The 22,550-nt window shown below is 40.6% G+C and overlaps 1 protein-coding gene across 4 annotated transcripts in view; it reads right to left on the bottom strand.

The window, feature by feature from the left end:
- sdk1a (sidekick cell adhesion molecule 1a) overlaps positions 1-22,550 on the bottom strand; it is an 856,101-nt gene that overhangs the window by 287,299 nt on the left and 546,252 nt on the right. The gene's annotated exons all lie outside the window — the stretch shown is intronic.

Here is a 22,550-nt window from a genome sequence, read left to right as displayed (position 1 = left end):
GAATATGACTACATCCATGAAAGAAATCTAGAAGAAAATAACAACTGCTGAAATGAGTTTACCATTTTTAGAGCATTACTACTTCAAAATGGCACAGTTGGTTAACAGCTGAAACACGATTAACATCAGAAAGACAACAGCACCTATGGAAGCACCAAAATGATAAGCTCAGTACTACAAAAGCAAAACATGATCCAGAAGCTGGTAAGAAGTGCTTGGACAAGAATGTGGCTAGGAAGAGAGAAGTAAAAACTAGCCACACTGGACAATGCAATCAGAAGGAGCAAGACAGGGTTCAAGGGGGTAACGTTAGAGACTCATAAGGAAAAAGGGAAAACAGTGCAAAGACCAGAAAATGAAGGTATGGGAGTATAAAAGAGAAATCTCACTTTTCATAATAAGCATGCATGACACTGGGTTGCATAAGGCACTGGTGCAAGCAACAGCGAAAGGTCAGAAAATAAATTTAACTGATGGCTATAGAACCAGAAAGGTCTCAGAACTTATTTAAGTAGACATTGAACAAAACTGATTCTAGAGACCAGCAGAAGAAAATTCACAAAAAAACCCAGAAGTTTTAAGATAACTGAGATGTTATAATGAAGATGCAATTTCAGCTGAAGAACCCATAAAGATTGCAGACAGAAAACTTTACTTTAAAATTTGTGTAGAATGATAAACTTGGTGTTATTAGCACTGTGAAAGGGAGGAAAAAGCTCATTTTATCCAGGAGAAGCTGTTACAGGCAGTGCATTCCATGCCCCTACTACTCCCTGAGTAAAAAAAAAACTACCTCTGACATCTGTCCTATATCTATCACTCCTCAATTTAAAGCCATGTCCCCTCATACTAGCCATCACCATCCGAGGAAAAAGGCTCTCACTGTCCACTTTATCTAGTCCTCTGATTATCTTATATGTCTCAATTAAGTCACCTCTCAACCTTCTGCTCTCTAACAAAAACAGCCTCAAGTCCCTCAGCCTTTCCTCGTAAGACCTTCCCTCCATACCAGGCAACATCCTACTAAATCTCCTCTGAACCCTTTCCAAAGCTTCCATATCCTTCCCATAATGTGGTGACCAGAACTGTACACAATACTCCAAGTGTGGCTGCACCAGAGTTTTATACAGCTGCAGCATGGCCTCATGGTTCCGAAACTCAATCCCTCTACCAATAAAAGCTAACACACTGTATGCCTTCTTAACAAACCTATCAACTTGGGCGGCAACTTTCAAGGATCTATGTATCTGGACACTGAGATCTCTCTGTTCATCTAACCTTCAGAATTGCAACTCACCTGAAGAATTTTATGAGGACACTCCCCTGCACCTGACCTCTAAACCTACCTGTATTGGACTGTAAAATTCTGACCCAAGAGTCTCTTTTTAGTGGATGTGAATAGTAATTTGACTGTAATATGGTGTCTCTACTGTGTTGTAATTTACAGCAGATACATCAGAAGTAGTTCTATAATATTAGAGCAGTGGCATTTATACTGAATGGAGACTTGGCAACAGCAAAATACACAAGTGATACATGCAGCCTCAAAGCAATTTCATACATGCAACCAGACAAAATCCCAATCGTGTGATGCTCATTAAATGAAGAAAGATCAATGCTAGTCAACACTGGTGACTGAATGGCAGGCCTGACTATTTGAGGTGATAACTCACCTATGCCAAGTTTACAATAATGCAACTGGGGAATTCATAGCTTAAACCTCCTTTCAAGTTTGCTTTGTCATTGAAGGAAGTCTTGTAAAGTGAATGAGGCATCAAACAATTCATAGTAAGTTTGAGAAGCAAGTAGAAGAAGTATTTATATTTTTATTAATTGTCAGAGTTACACAGGCCATAAGAAGAAATTATTAAATCAATGAATTTTTGTTAGTAAGGCTACGAAGAGATTTGGAACAAAGGTAGGTAAAAATAGTTGAAGTACATATCAGCCATGATAATGGAATAGGCTTAAGGGATAAATGGGTTTTGTTCCTAATGTAACCAATTTCTAACTTATTGATGACAAAACTCTGTGGATTTAAAGAAATTTCTTAAGTAGACATAGAATACGATTAGCAAATATTTTGCTTACCAATGTTTGTCACAGAAATTTTGAAATCAATTTTAAAAAGACCATCTAACTCATATTGCTTATGTCAGATCAGATTTCATTGTCAAAGCAGCAGTGAGGCTAATATATTATCTAAAGTATTTTGATCTGATGACACATTAGGCTCTAACTTTTTAACTGTTAATGTTTTTCCACTTCTTGTTGTTTAGTTGGTGGCACTGTTACTGTAAAGTAAATAAGCAGAATATTTTATGCTCAGCAGAGGTAGAAAGATGTGTGGGGCTGGGGCAGATTAGCTGGGATGAAAATTTCAAAATAAAATGGCATTGGGTCAGAATCTGACAAGATCTTGCCCATATTAACCTGGACTGGTTTGAAGGTTAAGAGAAGAATCCATCTGAAGTTATCAAAAAAGTAATTAAAGTATCCAAAGGACAATTAACTGAGGATTAAAACTAGTATTTTAGTTTTAACATCCAGTATGTGGGTTTCCCAAGCTATGTGAAACATATCAGGGTCAACTCAATAATAGCATAAGCAGGGAGTACTTTTTTCACTGAATCCACCAGACTGAGAATCTTATCAGTGAAACTGACTAAATGCAGCCCTACCTAGATAGAAGTTGCTGTTGATAGCATTCTTTGAGAGAATGTGTTCTTATTGCTTGACAGGTGATCTCCAACTTCTCCAAGTTAGTTCACCTGTTTTGGACTTCACCCATGTTAACCTGGACCATTCCTATGGTCAGCCTTAAACAACAGCATAGGTGCAGCATATGCAACACTTCTTTGATCTCTGATGAGTGAAATGAGAACAGCAACACTAGAAACACCATCAGCACTAAGTGTACTAGAAGTAACACCAGTAGCGGCACTAGGGTCAACAGGCAGTGAATTATCATTTATTTTCATCTAGGTGACACCAGTGCCCCAGATGGCTGTCACTGGCGACATGTATAACCTTCTGCAACAAGACATGTTTTCCATTGGACCTGTTGGGTACGCCTTAGCAATGGCTGTCAAGGTGGTTACCACTGGTGATTTCTCCTGCAAGGACAGAAGGCAGAGAGTTTGGAAGACTGAGCAATAGGTTGTGTGGAAGAAGGAAAGAAACTAAACTTTAAATTAAATTGTTCATGGTGGTGGTGATGGTGGTTTTTGGGGGGGTGAGATGGGGTGATGTTCAGTTGTATGAAAAATTATGGACAAAGTTAAAACTAGAGGAGGGGGTGCTCTCCAGAGGTTACAAAAGTTTCCACAACAAGTAATAAGACAGAGGGTATGGAAAGGCTGAGGAATCTAACTTCAGGCAGGGTAGACAAGGGACAACTATGATAAAGGGGGCAGCAGTCACAGGACTGAGGTTTTTATACTTAAATGCACACAGTATATGAAACAAGGTAAATTAACTTGTAGATAAAAGCAAATTACTGCAGATGCTGGAATCTGAAACCAAAAGAGAAAATGCTGGAAAATCTCAGCAGGTCTGGCAGCATCTGTAGGAGAGAAAAGAGCTGACGTTGAGTCTAACTGACCCTTTGTCAAAGCTGCAGAGGTTACAAAAGTTTCCACAACAAGTAATAAGACAGAGGGTATGGAAAGGCTGAGGAATCTAACTTCAGGCAGGGTAGACAAGGGACAACTATGATAAAGAGGGCAGCAATCGCAGGACTGAGGTTGTTATACTTAAATGCACACAGTATATGAAACAAGGTAAATGAACTTGTAGATAAAAGCAAATTACTGCAAATTACAAGATGAACTTGTAGCACAGATTGAAATTGGTAGCTACGATGTTTAAGTATCACAGACTCGTGGCTGCAAGGGATCAAGGCTGGGAACTAGTTATCCAAGGATATGTATTCTATCAAGAGGACAGGCAGATTGGCAGAGGGGTAGAGTTGAGGAACCACAATGGAAAAAAGACCTCAGGGAGTTGTGACAGGCCTCCTCGCAGTAGTTAGTATGTTGGGAAGAAAATAAATCAAGAGATAGAAAAGACATATATAAGAAAAAGGCACATAAGAAAGTCACAATTGCAATGATCATGGGTGACTTCAATATGCAGGAATACTGGGAAAATCAGACTCTCTCATATCCCTTTTTGTCCCTCTGATTTCTGTCTTAAGTACACCCCTACTCTCTTTTCAAGAGATTCACTTGATCCCAGCTGTCTATACTTACATATGCCTCCTTTTCATGACGAAAGCCTCAGTATTTCTGTTCATCTGTTGTTCTCTTTTCCTATCAGCCTTACCCTTCACTCTAACAAGAACATACTGTCTCTGAACTCTCATTATCACACTTTTGAAAGCTTTCCATTTACCAGTTGTCTCTTTACTTGCCAGTCTATCCCAATCAACTTTTGAAAATTCCTGTCTAATACCATCAAAATTAGCCTGCTCCAATTTAGAACTTTTTGAACAGTTCTATCCTTTTCCATAGCTATTTTAAAACTAACAGAATAATGATCATTGGACCCAAAGTAACACTTCATTCATTTCCCTGCCTTATTTCCCAAGACAAGGTCAAGTTTTCTTCCTTCTCTAGTAGGTACACCTACATATTGATAAAGGAAATTTTCTTGAACACATTTAAAATATTTCTCCCCATCCAAGCCCTTAACAAAATTTAAGTCCCAGTCTATGTTTGGAAAGTTAAAGTCCCCTACTTTTGCAACCCTATTATTCTTATACATAGCGGAGATCTCCCGACATGTTTGCTCCTCAGTTTCCTACTGACTATGGTGGGCCTATAGTATAATTTCATCAAGGTGATTTTCCTGTTCTTATTTGAGTTACACCCATATAGCTTCACTGGACAATCCCCCAGGAGTGTTCTCTCTAAGTAATGCAGTAATGTTTTCCCTAATCAAAAACATCACTCTCCCTCCTCTCTTGCCTCCCTTTCCATTAATCCTATAACATATATAACCCAGAACACTGAGCTGCCATGTTTCTGCAATAGTTGTCCTTGACTCAGCCATGTTTCTGCAATAGCTATGATATCCCGGTCCTATGTTCCCATCCATAGCCTGCCTTACCTGTCAGGCCTCTTGCATTGAAATAAATGCAGTTTAATTGTTCTCTCTGGTCTTGCCTGCCTTGTCTTTTTAACATGTTCCCTTTAACTTCTGAACTATCCTCAGCTTTCCCTCTTATTTTCTCATTACTGTTTAGGATCCCCCACCCCACCTCCATACTAGTTTAAAGTCTCCAGGGTGGTACTAGCAAGTCGCTCCACCAGGATACTGGTCTCCCTCCAGTTGAGTTCAAACCCATTCCTTTTCTACATATCTCTTCTGCTCCAGAAGATCCCAATGATCCAAAAATCTGAATCCTTGCCCCCTGCACCATCCTCTCAGCCACTCATTTATCTGCTTTATCTTCCTATTACTACTTTCACTAGTACACAGCACCAGAAGTAACCCAGAGATTACTGTCCCTGAGGTCTTTCTTTTTAACCTCCAGCCAAACTCTCTTTATTCACTCTGCAGAACCTCATCCCTTTCTCTACTTACGCCATTCGTACCAATGTATTCAATGACCTGTGGCTGCTCACTCCCCACTTTGACAATTTGCTGCACCCGCTCCAAGACGTCCTTGACCCTGGCACCATTAAAAAAAATCTGAAATCCCACTCATGGCTGCAGAATCGTTTATCTGTGCCCCTGACTGGAGAGTCCCCAATCACAATTGAACTTTGACAAACCCCACTTATCAGAAGATTCAGTCATGGTGCCCAAGACCTGGCTGCCACTGCTATTTTATTCTGAGAGGCTACCCCCCGCCACCCCACCACTGTTTCCAACATAGTGCATTTGTTTGAAACAGGGATTGCCACAGGAGACTCCTGCATTATCTTCCTACTTATCTTGAGTCACCTATCTACCTGACTACCTGTAGTATGACCAGTTCTCTGAAGCTATTATCCATTACATTCTTTTGGGCCAATCAATGCACCTTAATTCACTAAAGCGAGGCATTATGAACATTCTGCTGAGTGGTGGTATGGAGCCACCCTGTATTCAACCTTGGAGCTTTAATTCTCCACCATGCCTTAAATCTGGCTGAAGCTTAAACAAACTATTCACTGTCTTGGTGTAGTATGCGACCCTAAAATCATTTGCCAACCACATATCCACACCATCACTAAGACCATCTCTTTCCATTTTTGTATCATCTGGAGAGTGATACCAAACAAAGAAATCTTGGGGTGCTTTTTCATAGTTCCTTGAAGGTGGAGTCACAGGTTGACAGGGTAGTGAAGGCAGCTTTTGGTACACTTGCCTTTATTGGTCAGTGCATTGAGTATGGGGGTTGGGATGTCATGTTCCTGCTGTAAAGGCCACATTTGGAATACTGTGTTCAATTGTGGTCTCCCTGCTATAGGAAAGATGTTGTGAAACTTGAAAAGACTTACAAGAATGTTGCCATGGTTGGAAGGTTTGAGCTATAGAGAGAGGCTGAATAGGCTGGGGCTATTTTCCCTGGAGCATCGGAAGCTGAGGGGTGACCTTTTAGAGGTTTATAAAATCATGAAAGATATGGATAGGATAAATAGCCAAGTTCTTTTTCCTAGGATAGAGAGAGATAGGGAACATCGGTTTAAGGTGAAAGGGTAAAGATATAAAAGGGACCCAAGGGGCAACATTTTCACGCATACGGTGGTGTGTGGATTGAATGACCTACCAAAGGAAGTGGTGAGGTTGGTACAATTACAACATTTAAAAGACATCTGAATGGGTACGTGAATACGAAGGGTTTGGAGGATATGGGCCAAATGCTGGCAAATGTAACTTTGATTAATTTAGGATATTTGGTTAGCATGGACGAGTTGAACTAAAGTGTCTGAATCTGTGCTGTACAACTCTATGACTCTATGGTCTGCTTTAGCTCATCTGCTGTTGAAATACTTATCTGCACATTTGTTACCTCTTGGGATTCTAACACACTGCTGGCTAGGCTTCCATTTCCCAATTTCCATAAATTTAAGGTCATAAAAAACTCTATTGCCTGCATCCTAACTCTCAATAAGTTTCTTTCACTCATTATTTCATGGTTTGAAAATCCTCATGCTTGTTTTCAAATCCCTCATGACTTTGTCCACTTGCTACTTCTATACTTTCCTCTAGTGCTATTCCATCCCAGGTATCAGTGTTCCTCCAATTCTGTACCCTTGCCTTCAGCTGCCAAGGTAATAAACTCTGGAATTTACTCATTGAATCTTTTCATCTCTCTGTCACTTTCCTCCATTAAAATGCTCTTTAGAAAAACTACCTGACAAAAATTTGGCCATCTGCATGTCATAACATTTCCTCATGTAGTTCAGTGTAAAATTTGGTTTGATAATACTTCTGTGAAATGCATTGGGAAATCTTAGTACGTTAAATTCACTACATAGGTAGAAGTTGTTAAGACGCAATACAATCTCACCTATGCATTATGATCCCAACTGATGTAAAAGATTGTTAGTGATAATGAAACGCACTTACTGCAATGTCTTACAATTCTACAAATTTTTTACTTACTCTGCAGTGTGACAATTGTGGATGTTACGTTTTGGTGCTGGAGAGCTGCTGAGGAGGTGTTGAAAGAATTAAGATGGTCCACCTGTTAACATTTACTTGCAGCACTTATTTTTGTGACACAATTCCATTGGGGCTATCAGCTCATACATGGGGGAGGAGGAGAATTCTTCATGTGTTTGGAACATATATAGAGCAGGAGAGTTTAAATCAGTGGAGTAAAATCAGTAATGAGATTAAAAGTAACTATAAATGTTGTTTTCTCTTAATATCTAATCTTTCAGGCTGTATGAATAATGAGACTGTCGTTTTAATAGCATTCCTATGGTTGAAAACCTGGTATTGTTATTGCAGTAGTTAAGTGAATAAATATTTAATTGCAAGAGCTCTACTCATCCTTCCTGAACCAAATAAATTATGCATCATTTTGAAGTAGATAGTCAATTTTTGAAAATATGTACAACGTTTAATAAAACAAAGTAATGATTGGTATTTTGTGAAGTTAGAGTGGAAATTCTGATTTTCCATAAATTAAATTACAATTGTCCAGGTATACAATGTATATAAGATAAAATTGTCATTACTTTCTTAATAAACTAAGCAACACAAAGTCCAGTTCATGGAGTTTGGCGTCAGAATACTTAAGGTCCTAGGGAGTGTTGCTGAACAAAGAGACCTTGGAGTGCAGGTCCATAGCTCCTTGAAAGTGGAGTCACAGGTAGATAGGATAGTGAAGAAGGCATTTGGTATGCTTTCCTTTATTGGTCAGAGCATTGAGTATAGGAGTTGGGAGGTCATGTTGCAGCTGTGCAGGACATTGGTTAGGCCACTGTTGGAATATTGCGTGCAGTACTGGTGTCCTTCCTATTGGAAAGAGTTATGAAACTTGAAAGGGTTCAGAAAAGATTTACAAGGATGTTGCCAGGATTGGAGGATCTGAGCTACAGGGAGAGGCTGAACAGGCTGGGGCTGTTTTCCCTGGAGCATTGGAGGCTTAGGGGTGACCTTATAGAGGTTTTCAAAATTATGAGGGGCATGGATAGGATAAATAAGCAATGTCTTTTCCCTGGGGTCGGGGAGTCCAGAACGAGAGGGCATAGGTTTAGGGTGAGAGGGGAAAGATATAAAAGAGACCTAAGGGGCAACTTTTTCACATAGGGGGTGGTATGTGTATGGAATGAGCTGCCAGAGGATGCGGTGAAGGCTGGTACAATTGCAACATTTAAGAGGCATTTGGATGGGTATATGAATAGGAAGGGTTTGGAGGGATATGGGCCAGGTGCTGGCAGGTGGGACTCGTTTGGGTTGGGAAATCTGGTCGGCATGGATGGGTTGGACCGAAGGGTCTGTTTCCATGCTGTACATCTCTATGAGTCTATAAATTTGATGAATGGGGGAATTCAATGCAGAGAGAACAGGTGCATCTTTGCCTTTTACAGAACAAAAAGTGGTCTGAGAATTAGCAAGACCCGAGAGCTGAATTCCTGAAACATTAATTATGTAAGCAGGTAGATAAATGGCTAGAAACATGAAAATTCTGGAGAAACTCAGTTCTGGCAGCATCTGGAGAGGGAGTAAAAGAATTAATGTTTCAGGTCCAGCAGAATCACAATGGACTCAAAACCTTAATTATGTTTCTCTTCTCCTGATGCTGCCCACCTACTGAATTTCCCCAGTATTTTTCTGCGCAGGTGGTTGTTTGGTACGTTGCTGACCCTTCCGCTTGTTGCCTCTCCACTACCATCTCATCTGCTGTCCTATGGATAAACCAGGAGATTAACCCACTACCAAAGTCCAGGTCTGAGAGGTACAAGTTGGGCAACCCTGATGTATACAGGAAATCCATGTATGACCTTAAGGCCATCAGAGACACCAAGAGGCAATCCCAAACTCAACTTGAGTCCCAAGCCAACCACATGGACACCTGACATTTGTGGCCATGCTTACACGGCATAAACGGCAACAAAGCGAAGTCAACCAGATTCACAGGCAACAGCACAGTGGCTCAGTGATTAGAATTACTGCCTCACAGTGCCAGGGATCCGGGTTTGATTCCAGCCTCGGGCAACTGTCTGTGCGGAGTTGCACATTCTCCCAGTGTTGTGCATGGATTTCCTCTGAGTGCTTTGGCTTCCTCCCACAAACCAAAGATGTGAGGGTTAGGTGAATTGGACGTGCTGAATTGTCCATAGTGTTCAGGGATGTGTAGGTTTAGGTGCATTAGTCGGGGGAAATGTAGAATAATAGGGGTAGAGGTTGGGTGGGATACTGTTTAAAGGGTCAGTGTGAACTTGTTAGGCCAAATGGCCTGTTTCCACACTGTAGGAATTCCAAAATACTGCACCTCTACCCAACGAGCTCAATGCAAGTTTTGCTCACTTGGAACATAAGATCAATGAAACAATGTTCTCAATCCCCATCAGCCTCAGATGCACCTGTATCCATGGTCACCACCATGTTGGATCGGCTTTCTTGAGAGTGAACCCATTGAAAGCATCTAGCCTGGATGGAGTCGCCGGGTGTGTGCTCAGATCCTGTGCAGACCAGCTGGCAGAAGTACTCACGGACATCTTTAACCCCTCCTTACTACAATTTGATGTCCCTGACCTATTTCAAGAAGGCCACCATCACCTTGATTCCAAATAAAGATCATGCAGCTTGCCTCAATGGTTACCACCTGATGGTTTTGATGTCTGTAATTATGAAGTGCTTCAAGAGGTTAGTCATGGTTCACGTCAACCCCAAACTACCAAATTGCCTCAATCCTTTGCAATTTGCCAACCGGGGCAAGAGATCTACAGCGGACGCCATCTCCCTGGCCACACACTCATCTCTGCAATATCTGGATCACAAGGATATCTATGTCAGGTTCCTACTTATTGACTAGAGTTCGACCTTCAACACAATAATTCTCAACAAACTCATCTTTAAACTCCGAGACCTATGTCTCAGCTCCCCTCTCTGAAACCGGATCCTCAACTTCCTGACCCATAGAGTGCAATCAGTAAGAGTAGGCAACAACACCTGCTCCATCATAATCCTGAACTCAGGTCCCCACAAAATGACAGACTCAGCCCCCTACTCTACTCCTTACACACTCATGACTGTGTGGCCAAACTCCACCCCAACTCCATTTACAAGTTTGTGGATGACACCACCATTATAGGGCAGATCTCAAACCATGAGGCAGAGTACAGGCAAGAGATGGAGTGCTTAGTGACATGGTATAAAGACATCAATATCAGCAAAATGAAGGAGGTGGCCATTAACTTCAGGAAGCGGAGTGGAGGGCACGTCCCTGTCTGCATCACAGGTGCTGAGATGGAGATGGTTGAGTGTGCCAAGTTCTTCGGAGTGATGATCACCGACAATCCGTCCCTGTCCACACACACTGATGCAATGGTCAAGAGAGCACAAAAATGGCTATACTTCCTCAGAACGCTGCAGAAATTCGGTGTGTCCACAAGGACTCTTACCATTTTTACAGATGCACCATAGAAAGCAATCTAGCTGGCTATGGAATTGCAACTGCTCTTTCCAAGACCACAAAAAATCATAGAGTGTCATGAACACAGCCCAGTCCCTCACACAAATCAGCCTTCCATCTGTTGACTAGGAGATAGTGCCATTTCAGGCAGGACCTTTCATCAGGACTGGGAAGGGGGGATTGGGGCTAAGAAATAAATAGGGGAAGGGGTGGGGCTGGAGGAATGGTAGATGGAATGGTGATAAGTGGATGTAGGTAGGAGGTGATTGCAATAGGTCAGTGGGAAGGTGGAGTGGATAGGTGGGAAGAAGATGGAAAGGTATGTCAGGTCAAGAGGGTGGTGCTGAGTCGGAGGGTTGGATTGAGGATGGGGGTGGGAGATTTGGAAATCGGTGAATTCAATATTGATGGCATGTGGTTGTAGGCTCCTGAGGGAGAGGATGAATTGTTCTTCCTCTTGTTTGGGGATGGCTTTGTTTAGGTATGGCCTTGTTTAGGTGGTACAGAAAGCCCAGAATGAACATGTCTTCGGGGGAGTTGAAATGGCTGGCCACCAGAAGATGGGTTGCTTGGTGTGTACAGACAGAGATGTTCCCTGAACTGTTCCACAGTTTACACTTGGTCACTCCGATGTAGAGGAGACTACATCAAGAGCAAGAGGGGCAGTAAATGATGTTTGAGGATATGCAAGTAAATCACTGCTGGATTTGGAATGATCCTTTGGGACCTTGAACAGAGGCAAGGGGGCAGATGTGTGTCCAGGTTATGTATCTCTACCGGCAGCAGGATTTGCACCAGTTTCCAAATCTCCCCACCCCATCTCAGATCGAACCCTCTGACTCAGCACCACCCTCTTGACCTGACCGACCTGTCTATCTTCCTTCCCAGTTGTCCGCTCCACCCTTCCACTGACTTATCACAATCACCTCCTACCTACATCAACTTATCGCCATCCCATCTACCTTTCCCCCAGCCCCAACCACTCCTCCCCCTATTTATTTCTCAGCCCCCTTCCCTCCTCCCCAGTTCTGATGAAGGGTTCTGCCCGAAACTCTCCTGCTCCTCGGATGCTGCTTGACTCGCTGTGCTTTTTCCAGAGTCACACTTTATGAATTCCAACTGTTGAATCCATTTATATTTCCTGCTGCCCCGGGAAAACATCTAACATAATCAAAGACCTCCCCTACCCTGATTATACTGTCTTTCATTGGGTAAAAGATGTAAAAGTTTGGATACATGTTTGAATAGTTCCAAGAACAGCAACGAGCACCCGAGCTACAAATCTTCTCACAAACTTTGAACACCTACGGGCGAGAGACGCTAAGACAAGCCAGGAAATGGGAATCCTGTGCCAACCGCCTAAGTGCCACATACGAACAACTCCGGTTCCTGCACGAATGCCGAAAGAATCAAATCCTTCCACCATGTGTCAGATACAGACCGCCAGTCAACAACCCACAAGCCAGAGACACAGCCAGACAGAACGGATTCAGGATGATCCAGGTAATGATTACAGACGCTCACAACAGACTACACAAATACAGACAGGAAACTGCATGCCAAAAATCGTTAATTTCAAAAACCACCAATCAGGAATGGACCCGGACCATAGAACAGGCCGTCACCATAGGTCAGAACAGGACCACACACCACAAAAAAACGGCACTAAAAGAAAAAATGGCCAAACTAACACACAACAGAGAGGACACCACAACCCATACCTGGGTTAGAAACCTCTCCCACAGACAGCTCACAGACACGGAAGGAACAATACTGGTCAAGGGACTCAACTATAACCACAGGGACGCCAAGACAGCAGACTTCCTAGCAGCACTAGAATGCACACTCAGAAACAACGGACTGACAGAAGAGACACAACAAACAGTGAGACAAAGTATCGTATCCTGATAACAAGGAAAAGACAATCACACATAACCTCAACACCAAGGAGAGGGAAGCACTAAAAACACTAAGAAATGATAAGAACATAATCATACTACCAGCAGACAAAGGCAGAATGATGGTCATCCAAAAAGCGCAACAACTACTTGCAGATACCAACACCTACCAAAAGAGAGTTTGACCCCACCCCACAGCTCACCAATAGTATAAACAACACAGAGGAACCTGCAAAAAAATAGACAGATAACCAGGTTTGACCTACAGAGAATGAAACCTGAAAGCAACACCACCCCCAGATTCTATGGACTACCTAAAGTGCACAAACCAGACATCCCACTCAGACCCATCGAATCGCTACCAGGAACACCACCATACAAACTGGCTAAAGAATTACAACAGAAACTGAAACACCTGATCAGCGGATCCAGACACTCTATACAGTCAACACAGGAATTCTTGGACATCATCAGAAATATACATATAGACAAGGAAGAAACTATGGTCTCATTCAATGTAACGGCACTGTTCACCTCTATCGACAAAACCCTAGCCAGAGAAACAATAGCCAACCTGCTGGACATACAGAACAGACAACAAGACGGGGAACCTATCAACAAAGACTGCATACTCAAACTACTGGACCTGTGCCTCACAACACATTTCACATTCACCAGCCAAATATATGAACAAATCAATGGCACACCCATGGGCTCACCCATCTCTGGACTCATAGCAGAAGCTGTAATGCAAAGATTAGAACAAACAGTCTTACCGCAAATTCAACCCAAACTCTGGGTGAGATATGTTGATGACACCTTTTTAAGCATTAAAAACACAGAAATAGAAAACACACACCGGATCATCAACACCACATTCACAGGAATCAGATTCACTAGAGAGGAAGAAAAGGACAACCAATTCCCATTCCTAGACGTGATAGTACTGAAAATATCGAACGGAAAATTCACCACATAGGTATACAGGAAAGCCACACACACAGACCAAATCCTGAACTACGAAAGCAACCATCCCAACACACACAAAAGAAGTTGCATCAAGACACTATTCAAAAGGGCCACAACACACTGCAGTACACCAGAACTGCAAGAAGAGGAAGAAGAACACCAATACAATGTATTCGCCAAAAACGGATACACCCGCAATTTCATCAACAGATGCCTAAGGGAAAGACAACGGAATGAGGACATGCCACAACGCAAAGGACTAGCCACGTTACCATACATCAAGAACATTTCTAAACTGACAGCCAGACTATTACGACCACTAGGACTCATAACAGCACACAAACCAACAGCCACTCTCAGACAACATCTCACCAGGATAAAGGACCCAATAGGTAAAAACAATGACTGCAGATGCTGGAAACCAGATTCTGGATCAGTGGTGCTGGAAGAGCACAGCAATTCAGGCAGCATCCGAGGACAGGCAAAATCGACGTTTCGGGCAAAAACTAGCCACGAAATGACATGACCAGCTATCCTTAGTAGCCACACACGCAGATGACAAGCAACATTAGTTCGACTGGGACAACACTACTATTATAGGACAAGCCAAACAGTGAACAGCCAGGGAATTCCTACAGGCATGGCACTCATCCACAGATTCTATCAACAAACACATCGGCCTGGATCCAATATACCGGCCACTGCAGTGTGGACAGCTGGAACTGACAACCAGAAGCGGCAGAGACAAACCACTATAAATGCCGGAGGAAACATCGCAGAAGCGCTTCACAGGAAGCTCCTAAGCACTGAGGATGTCACCTAGACAGGGGACGAAACATCTGCAACACAAATTCCCAGTTCGGCGAACAGAACCACATGTCTATGCAAAGTTTTCACATTCTCCCCGTGACTTCATGGGTCCCCTCCGCGTGTACCGGTTTACTCCCACAAACCAAAAATGTGCAGGTTAGGTGAATTAGCCATGCTAAATTGCTCATAGTATTCAGGGATGTGTAGGTTAGGTACATTAGTCAGGGTTAAGTGTAGAGTAATAGGGTTGAGGAATAGGTCTGGGTGGGTTACTCTTTGGGCGGGGGGTTGGTGTGGACTTGTTAGGTGGGTTACTCTTAGGTTGGTGTGGACTTATTGGACTACATGGCCTGTTTCCACACTGTAGGGATTCTATGAACAGGGAATTTTCCCCTTGGATCTAGTAATGAGGAATGAACCAGAGCAGATAAAATAAGTTAAAGTAGGGAACATCAAAGCAAGAGTAACCATGAAACATCATACTTCAAGATGATAATAGAAAAAAGACATAAATATGATAAAAACTAACTTTAACTGATTGGAGAAAAGCTGATTTTGAGATGCTTAGAATCAAATTTGCAAAGAGTAAATGGGAATTGTAATGGCAAACAACATATAACAATGATGGATAACATATAAAACATTATTGTACAGAATTCAATGTAACTATATTCTGCTGCAGGGAAAAAACAAGCTAAGCACAAATGGGACTCCATGGATAAATAAAGACATCAAGAAACATTTGCAGTTTAGGAAAAAGGCATCATGCATTTGGTACATAGGCTGCAGAGGAATACATGATAAGAGACAATACAAAGAGATTAGGAGAGTCATCAAAAAAAACAATTAGAAAGGCATAGAGGAATGACGAAATTAAATTGTCAAGGAAACCAAACAAATGAAATTATTATACAGGTACATCAACAAAAAAAAGGAAGGGTTTGATAGAAATAGGACCATTAAGAGTTGACAGGATAATAATACATATATCAAAAGAGAGGTAGTAGAAATGTTAAATAATTACCTTGTTTTGGCATGTATATGGAAGTTTGAACTTTCTGATATTATGTCCAATGACAAGATTAGTAACGAATAAGTACATTTAAGATTAAAAACACAGAATGCATTGAATAAACTAAACAAACTCAGAGACATAGATGCCTGATAGATTGTAACCACATATTTTAAAAGAGTCTAGGGAAGAGATAAAGAGACATTACTGTCCACACAATAAACTGCTTGAAAAAATAATCCCTACAGTTAAGAGGAGACACAGACATTTTCAGGTATTATAGACCAGTTAGCTTATGTCAGGTGTAGGAAAACTAAAAAAATCTTTACTAAAGACAAAAATAGAACATCTAGAAATGTGGAATGTAATAATGAATAATCAGCATGAATTTCAGAAGGAGATACTTGCTTGCCGTACATTGTTACCCCCTCAAATATTCAGCGATGAGTAGACAATGGTAATGAAGGAATGCAATTTATATGGATTATCAAAAGTCTTTGATAAGTAACCCATGATAGCCTATGGAACAGGGTAAAGCATGCGGTATCAGGGGACAATGATAAAATTCTTGTGGGAAACAGCATAACTAGAAGCCACCAATATAAGATGATCACCAAGAAATCCCTTGAGGTATTCTGAAGAAATTCTTTCTCCAAAGAGTGACAAAAATGAGGGACTCATTATGGCAGGGACTTGTTGAATCATATTGTACACGATACATCTAAAGGGAAGTTTGACGAGCAGTTGATAGAGAAGGGAGATGGCTGGCATGGTAGATTTAGATGAGAGAAGGCTCAATCACAGCATAAACACAGACATGGACTGGTTGGGTTGAATGGCCTGAACCACATATCCAAAGCAATCATTTGCAAATAGACTCCTTAATGATATAATAACATCCACTTTCAGGGCTCCTTAAACAATCTATTCATTTAAAAGACAGAGGACCTGCAATCAAATATACTGAGCTGGTTGCTAGGAGATAGTGTACTGGACTAAGGTTAATTTATATTACACCAGTTTTCAAATATGTCTAATGAACCAAGTATTGATACAGAACCAATTTACCATCCGATTGTTGAAAGATATTGTCAGACACCTGGAGAAAGAACAGTGCTACTGATGCAAAAAATGAGGCTCATTAGTATTCATAAAGTTAGTAAGAAAATGTTCGTGTCAAGGTTCAGATCAGATAGTTGCCAGCGAGAAAGTTGTGTTTTCCCTAAAGTTTACTTTGTTGCAGTAGGTGTACTGCAACGGCAAAATGATAATCCACTTCTTTTAATTTAATTTTGAAAGCTGCATAATTTAAATATAAACAGAAGCCCATCTGACCCAATGAGAGACAACAACAAATGTACATTCTCTCACTTTTCACGATGCGTGAACGTGTTAATTAGTGAGAAGAGTTAGCACTTAATTTTTGTAAAATGACAGTCACAAAACCTCATTATTCTCAGATATCTTACAGGAAGCTTGTATATATGCCCCTGGCTTTTAAAATAAAGTAATTTCAGTTTAAAATAATTATATTTATTTTCTAATTAAAATGCATTTTTAAGGAGAAAGAATAGCTGAGTATTTCTACTTCATTACTTGAAGTTGACTTGTGCAAATAAATAATTAACAAGGATTTATCAAGGCAAATTTCAATTATTGATGGGTAAATGCCAAGTATAACTGTTTGTGTCTCTGTGGAGAGAGAAACATTTACTTTGTGAAGTTCCAAAGTGACTATAATCTGTGACTTTGATTTTCTCTCCTCAGATATTGTCAGACCTGCTAAGTATGCATCCAGCATTTTCTGATTTTATTTCAGAGTTCCAGCATTGCAATATTTTATTTTTAATTTTGAGTAATTGTGGTGAAAATATTTCCACAAACATGAGTGTCTGTAATCAGCAGGCACGTATTTAAGATAAAAAAACAAAAGAATCATTGATAGATAAGAATTCTGAAAATGCAATGTGTGATCAGCACCTGGGTGTCAAAAAGAATGGAGTAGATTCAACAAAAACTTTCAAAAGGAAATTGGCTGTATTCTTGAAAGAAAAACATTTGCACAACTATCGGGAAACAGAAGGAGAGTAGGATTAATTAGATAGCTCTATTAAACTGAGCCGATTCAGATATGGTGAGCCAAAGTCTTCTTTTTCTGTACTGTGCGATTCTACAATCTCAGGTGATGACTGGCAGAAGTCCTGCAGAAATGGCATAGATGCTGTTTTCATCCATTTATATTGTTCTTCTGTGGGTTTCACTGACCTCCTGGCAGAATTCCAGTGGGAATGCAGTAGAACGTCCATGGAATTTCAGAACCATTATGTTTAACTTTCTCTGATAATTACTATTGTAAATTGATAAAACCAGTTGCAGAATGAAAACATGAAGACAATAAAAAAAATTATGGGAAGATGGGGGAGCTGGGTAGCACCAAAACAAACTTTGCTTTTCTTGTAAAATAAAACATAAAGCATCCTCAAAATAAAATCCTTTTAATTAGAAGGGGTATAAATTATAAATGCAATGACATAATTCTAAACCTATATAAATAATTTGTTAAGTCGGATTTGGAATACTTGGTGAAGTCTATAGCATCCTTTTAAAGAAGGATCACAAGGGAAAGGAGACAAATCAGTTGATGCTATTAAAGATGAGATTCTTTAGTTATGAGAAAATGGGATTGGCAGCAGATTGGAAATACTTTCCTTGTGCCAAGAGAAGCAGCTGATGTTGTTTAAGCCATTTCCTTGCTTTTCTAATCCCTTTACAGATTTTAAATCAAATTTAAAGACTCCAATAGCAAATGAACTCAATTCCTCAGGAGAAATTAATTAACAGATGTCCTGTTATTTGTTGAGAAATTGTACTGTGTTCAGCCAGTCAGAGTATGGTATTTTTTACCTCGTCCACAATAACTGATCACAGAAAATGCATTACAGGGTCTTCACTTGACCAAAGTAGTTTGGAAGAACTTGTAGATGCTGGAGAGTCAGAGTCGAAAAGTGTGGCACTGGAAAAGCACATCAGGTCAGGCAGCATCCGAGCAGCAGGAGAGCCAATGTTTCGGGCATAAACCCTTCATCAAGTAGTCTAGATACCATTAGGAAAATATTCATTAGGCAAAAGCTACTTGAGTGAAAATATTAACAATACTACAATGAGAGTTCAATTAACTACCGTGTTTTCTAATTTTTGGGAGCTCTGAGTTTGTTAATTTTGGTCCTTTTTGAGGGAACAGGCCTTGGTTGTGCTTAAACCATTTCTTCTTTGAAGGTAGCCTATTTTTCAACTACAATTTCCTCTATCAATGTTTTCCTCTACAGTCTATCCAACCCAGATTCATTCTTGCCCTATTGAAATTGGTTCGACCCCCCACCCGCATAAACTATTCCTACTCTGGATTGCCTATTAGCTTTTTCTATTGTCAGCCCAAAACCTTACGATATAATGAACACGACCTCCTAAATGTTTCTCCATTGACTCAATCTACTTGGTGCATCTCATTTCCAAGAACCAGGTACAATGGTGCAACTTTTCCGTAGGGCTAAACACATACTGCCATAGAAAAGTTTCCTGAACACAATCTACGATTTAAAATTTTTACTGGGCAATTCCTCTATGCCTGGAACATCCCTAAAGTCTCCATTTAATTTGGACACTTTAGAAGGTTTTGATAAATTCAAATAAAATATTACTCAGGAAAAAGTTTATTAAATACATATTAAGTACATAACCTCATAATTACGCCCAACACTCCCAACTACACTACTCCCTGAAGAAGGGTCATTGGACCTGAAATGTTAACTCTACATTCTCTTCAGCCGCCAAATCTGCTGAGATTTTCCAGCAATTTCTAAATTTGTTTCTGACTGTGTTAAGTACCTGGACTGATAACAGGTGGTTTCCTTGACTTATTGTAGTAGTAACTTCGACTAATAACAAATCTCTTTTGACTTGACAAAGGAGTGCGCCCCTTAGCTTTTCCAACGCAGCCATTTAGTCGAAGCACATGTTTATCACAAACCGCTGGCACATGTTGTAGATGTGACTCTGATGTAGCACAGTGTTGTACAGGAACACGTTCTGCCCCCTTCATTGATTACTGTTGGCAAACATGACAAGCTGCCAGATTTTATCCCAGCAGTAAGAGATAAGGCAAGGCAGTTGTTCTGTAAGTTCGCAATGATGTGAAATGTGCAAAGGGGCAAGGCAGGAATGCTGTGAAACCCCAAGGAGGCGCAAAGTGAGTGAATGCTAAGAAAACAAGTAAGAAGTGCATGCTGCACCTAGGCAGAAGATTGGAACCTGCACCTGTGTGCAAAGCAAACTTGCATTACAATACAATGTATCAGTGTGGTCTAAAGTGCAGCATTGAAATGGTGTATTCGAAGTGAGTCAAGAGTGTGGTGCTGGAAACACACAGCAGGTCAGGCAGCATCCGAGGAGCAGGAAAATTTACGTTTTGGGCAAAAGTCCTTCATCATGTTTTTGCCCGAAAGGTCGATTTTTCTGCTCCTCGGATGCTGCCTGAAATGCTGTGCTTTTCCAGCACCACACTCTCGATTCTAATCTCCAGGATCTGCAGTCCTCACTTTCGCTCGTATTCTAAGTGAGTTGAGATGCGCCTTGATAATATGGTGAGGCTGATACATGTCCAATGCAATTTCTATGGGCAGTCAATACAGGTGGTTGTCACCCATGAAGAATGCCCTGAGGTGATTAGGACTGCTGACGAAATCTTAGGCCCAGAGGGCAAGCAGCGAGCTAGAGTCAGCAGGTGCTCATTCTGACACTCATGTCAGGAATTGTCATAGACCAGTTTCTCTGAGCCACGTCAGAGAATAGCAAGCTGCTTCTTAACGAAGTGAGAATAGGTATCATGTGATGTTAATCCATGCAAATAGGTATCATGTGATGTTAATCCATCCATCCATCCTTGCTTTGCATCTTGCTGTCAAAATACTTCGACAGCAAAATTGTTCTGTTTTCTCAATGTTGAGTATTTCCTTTTTCTGATCTTCCCATATTTTCCTCACCAATTTGTCATTGCTCACATCATTGAGGGTGTAAGAAAATTCTCCCACGAAAATTAGAATAAGGGCAAAAACATAAAAATCTGGTAATACTTTATAATTAAGTTTTGAAAAGATCAGAAAAATACTTCTGTTATCACTCACCTTTTCCGCTTTCCCAATTCCTACACCAGTCATCCTTTCAGTTAAAAACTAAACAATCCTGACAAGGAGTTTCTAAAGGCTTTTTACCAATGCAAAATGAAGTTATTTCTACAAAGTATAACTTCCTTCTACTTTGAAGCTGTGCCAAGTTTGATTTGAACATTTAACTGATCTCTGTCATAGCCTTTCTGAAACCAAGTCTCTTTTAAATGAGTTTTACAGAAAAAATAGCCCACAAATGCTAAGTGGACAGATCAATTTCTGAAAATGTCACAAACGATAATGTGGGCTGCAGATGTAATCGTCAATGGCAGTAAATGGGGCAAGCAATTATCCACAATGGTGCTAAAATGAGAATTAACTCAAGATTTAGACTCTAGACTAAAGCTTTAGATATATTATGAAATTTTCAAGCGATCAACAGACGTGAATGAAGGCTGTAAAAGTTGGCTGCATCTAAATCACTTCCTTTGACAATTTACTGACATGTAGCGTGTTAAAAATCTATTAGCAACTACATTTGCTTCCACAGATTTATTCCATTTCACAGGTCCCTGCTGCAAATTAATCTCATACCCAAGTCACATCTTCCTTTCACCATTTCTTTTAAGCATTTTTGTGTCAAAAGCAACACTTTGATTTATTTCTAACATATTTCAAATGCAATTTTAAAGTGATTCATTTTGAAAATAAATTAGTTTAACTTTTCTATTTTACCTTGATATCCTTAAAGCATAAAAGGATGTGAGGGGGTGGGGGGTGGACAGACATGATCTTTGTTCTGATTACGCAGAATGAGGTGCTGTCAACAGAACAATTTTATTTGCATTCATTTACTGAGATGAAATGTCTCTCTTTTACACCAAGTTACAATCTGTTGCCTGCAGGTGTGACAGAACAAACCTTAGGTAAGTCAGAAAAAGCCTGGGAAGGGTGGAGGGAGTACCTCCAGTGGTAAGGTCCCTACTATGAACTAGGAAATCAGAATTTAATTCCCACCTGATCTAGAAGTATGTAATAACATTTCTGAGCTGTTGATTAGAAAATATAAAACAAATAATAGCCTTGGAACTCACCTTGTGTGTAATAAATATTGCATTATAAATAAATATTACATCTTGTTGGATTGTGTAACGTATCAGCTGGTTACCAGGAAATAGTTGTTGACTATTCCCTTAATAAAGATTATCTAATGATTATATGATTTGGAAATGCCGGTGTTGGACTGGGGTGTACAAATGATTATACATCAACATGAAGGGTGATCTAATAATTAGTAAACTGACATGACCCCTGGTGCAATACTGAGTGCAGATTCTGATGGCAGTAGAGACACTTCCACTGCCCTCAGTTAGTTCCCTCTCTTTCGAAGAGAATGCAGGTTGTGCTCAAAGTCCTGATCGTTATTTTAGTCTGGAACATGAGCATGTGAGGGTACTGAGTGAGTGCCTGAATTAAGGATGACTCTTCTACCCATGCGGCCAAATATCACTGTCGAGATTTATTCATAATATCTACTTGGGGAAAGTGGTGGAGAACTGCATGATGAAGAAAACTCTTGAGACCCTTCAAAAACAAACATATTTGTTAGCCCCAAT

The sequence above is a fragment of the Chiloscyllium plagiosum genome, chromosome 21 (assembly GCF_004010195.1).
Source record: "Chiloscyllium plagiosum isolate BGI_BamShark_2017 chromosome 21, ASM401019v2, whole genome shotgun sequence".
Classification (NCBI taxonomy): Eukaryota; Metazoa; Chordata; class Chondrichthyes; order Orectolobiformes; family Hemiscylliidae; genus Chiloscyllium; species Chiloscyllium plagiosum.
Note: the sequence above shows the minus strand (reverse complement) of the source record. Positions and strands in the feature narration are given on the sequence as shown.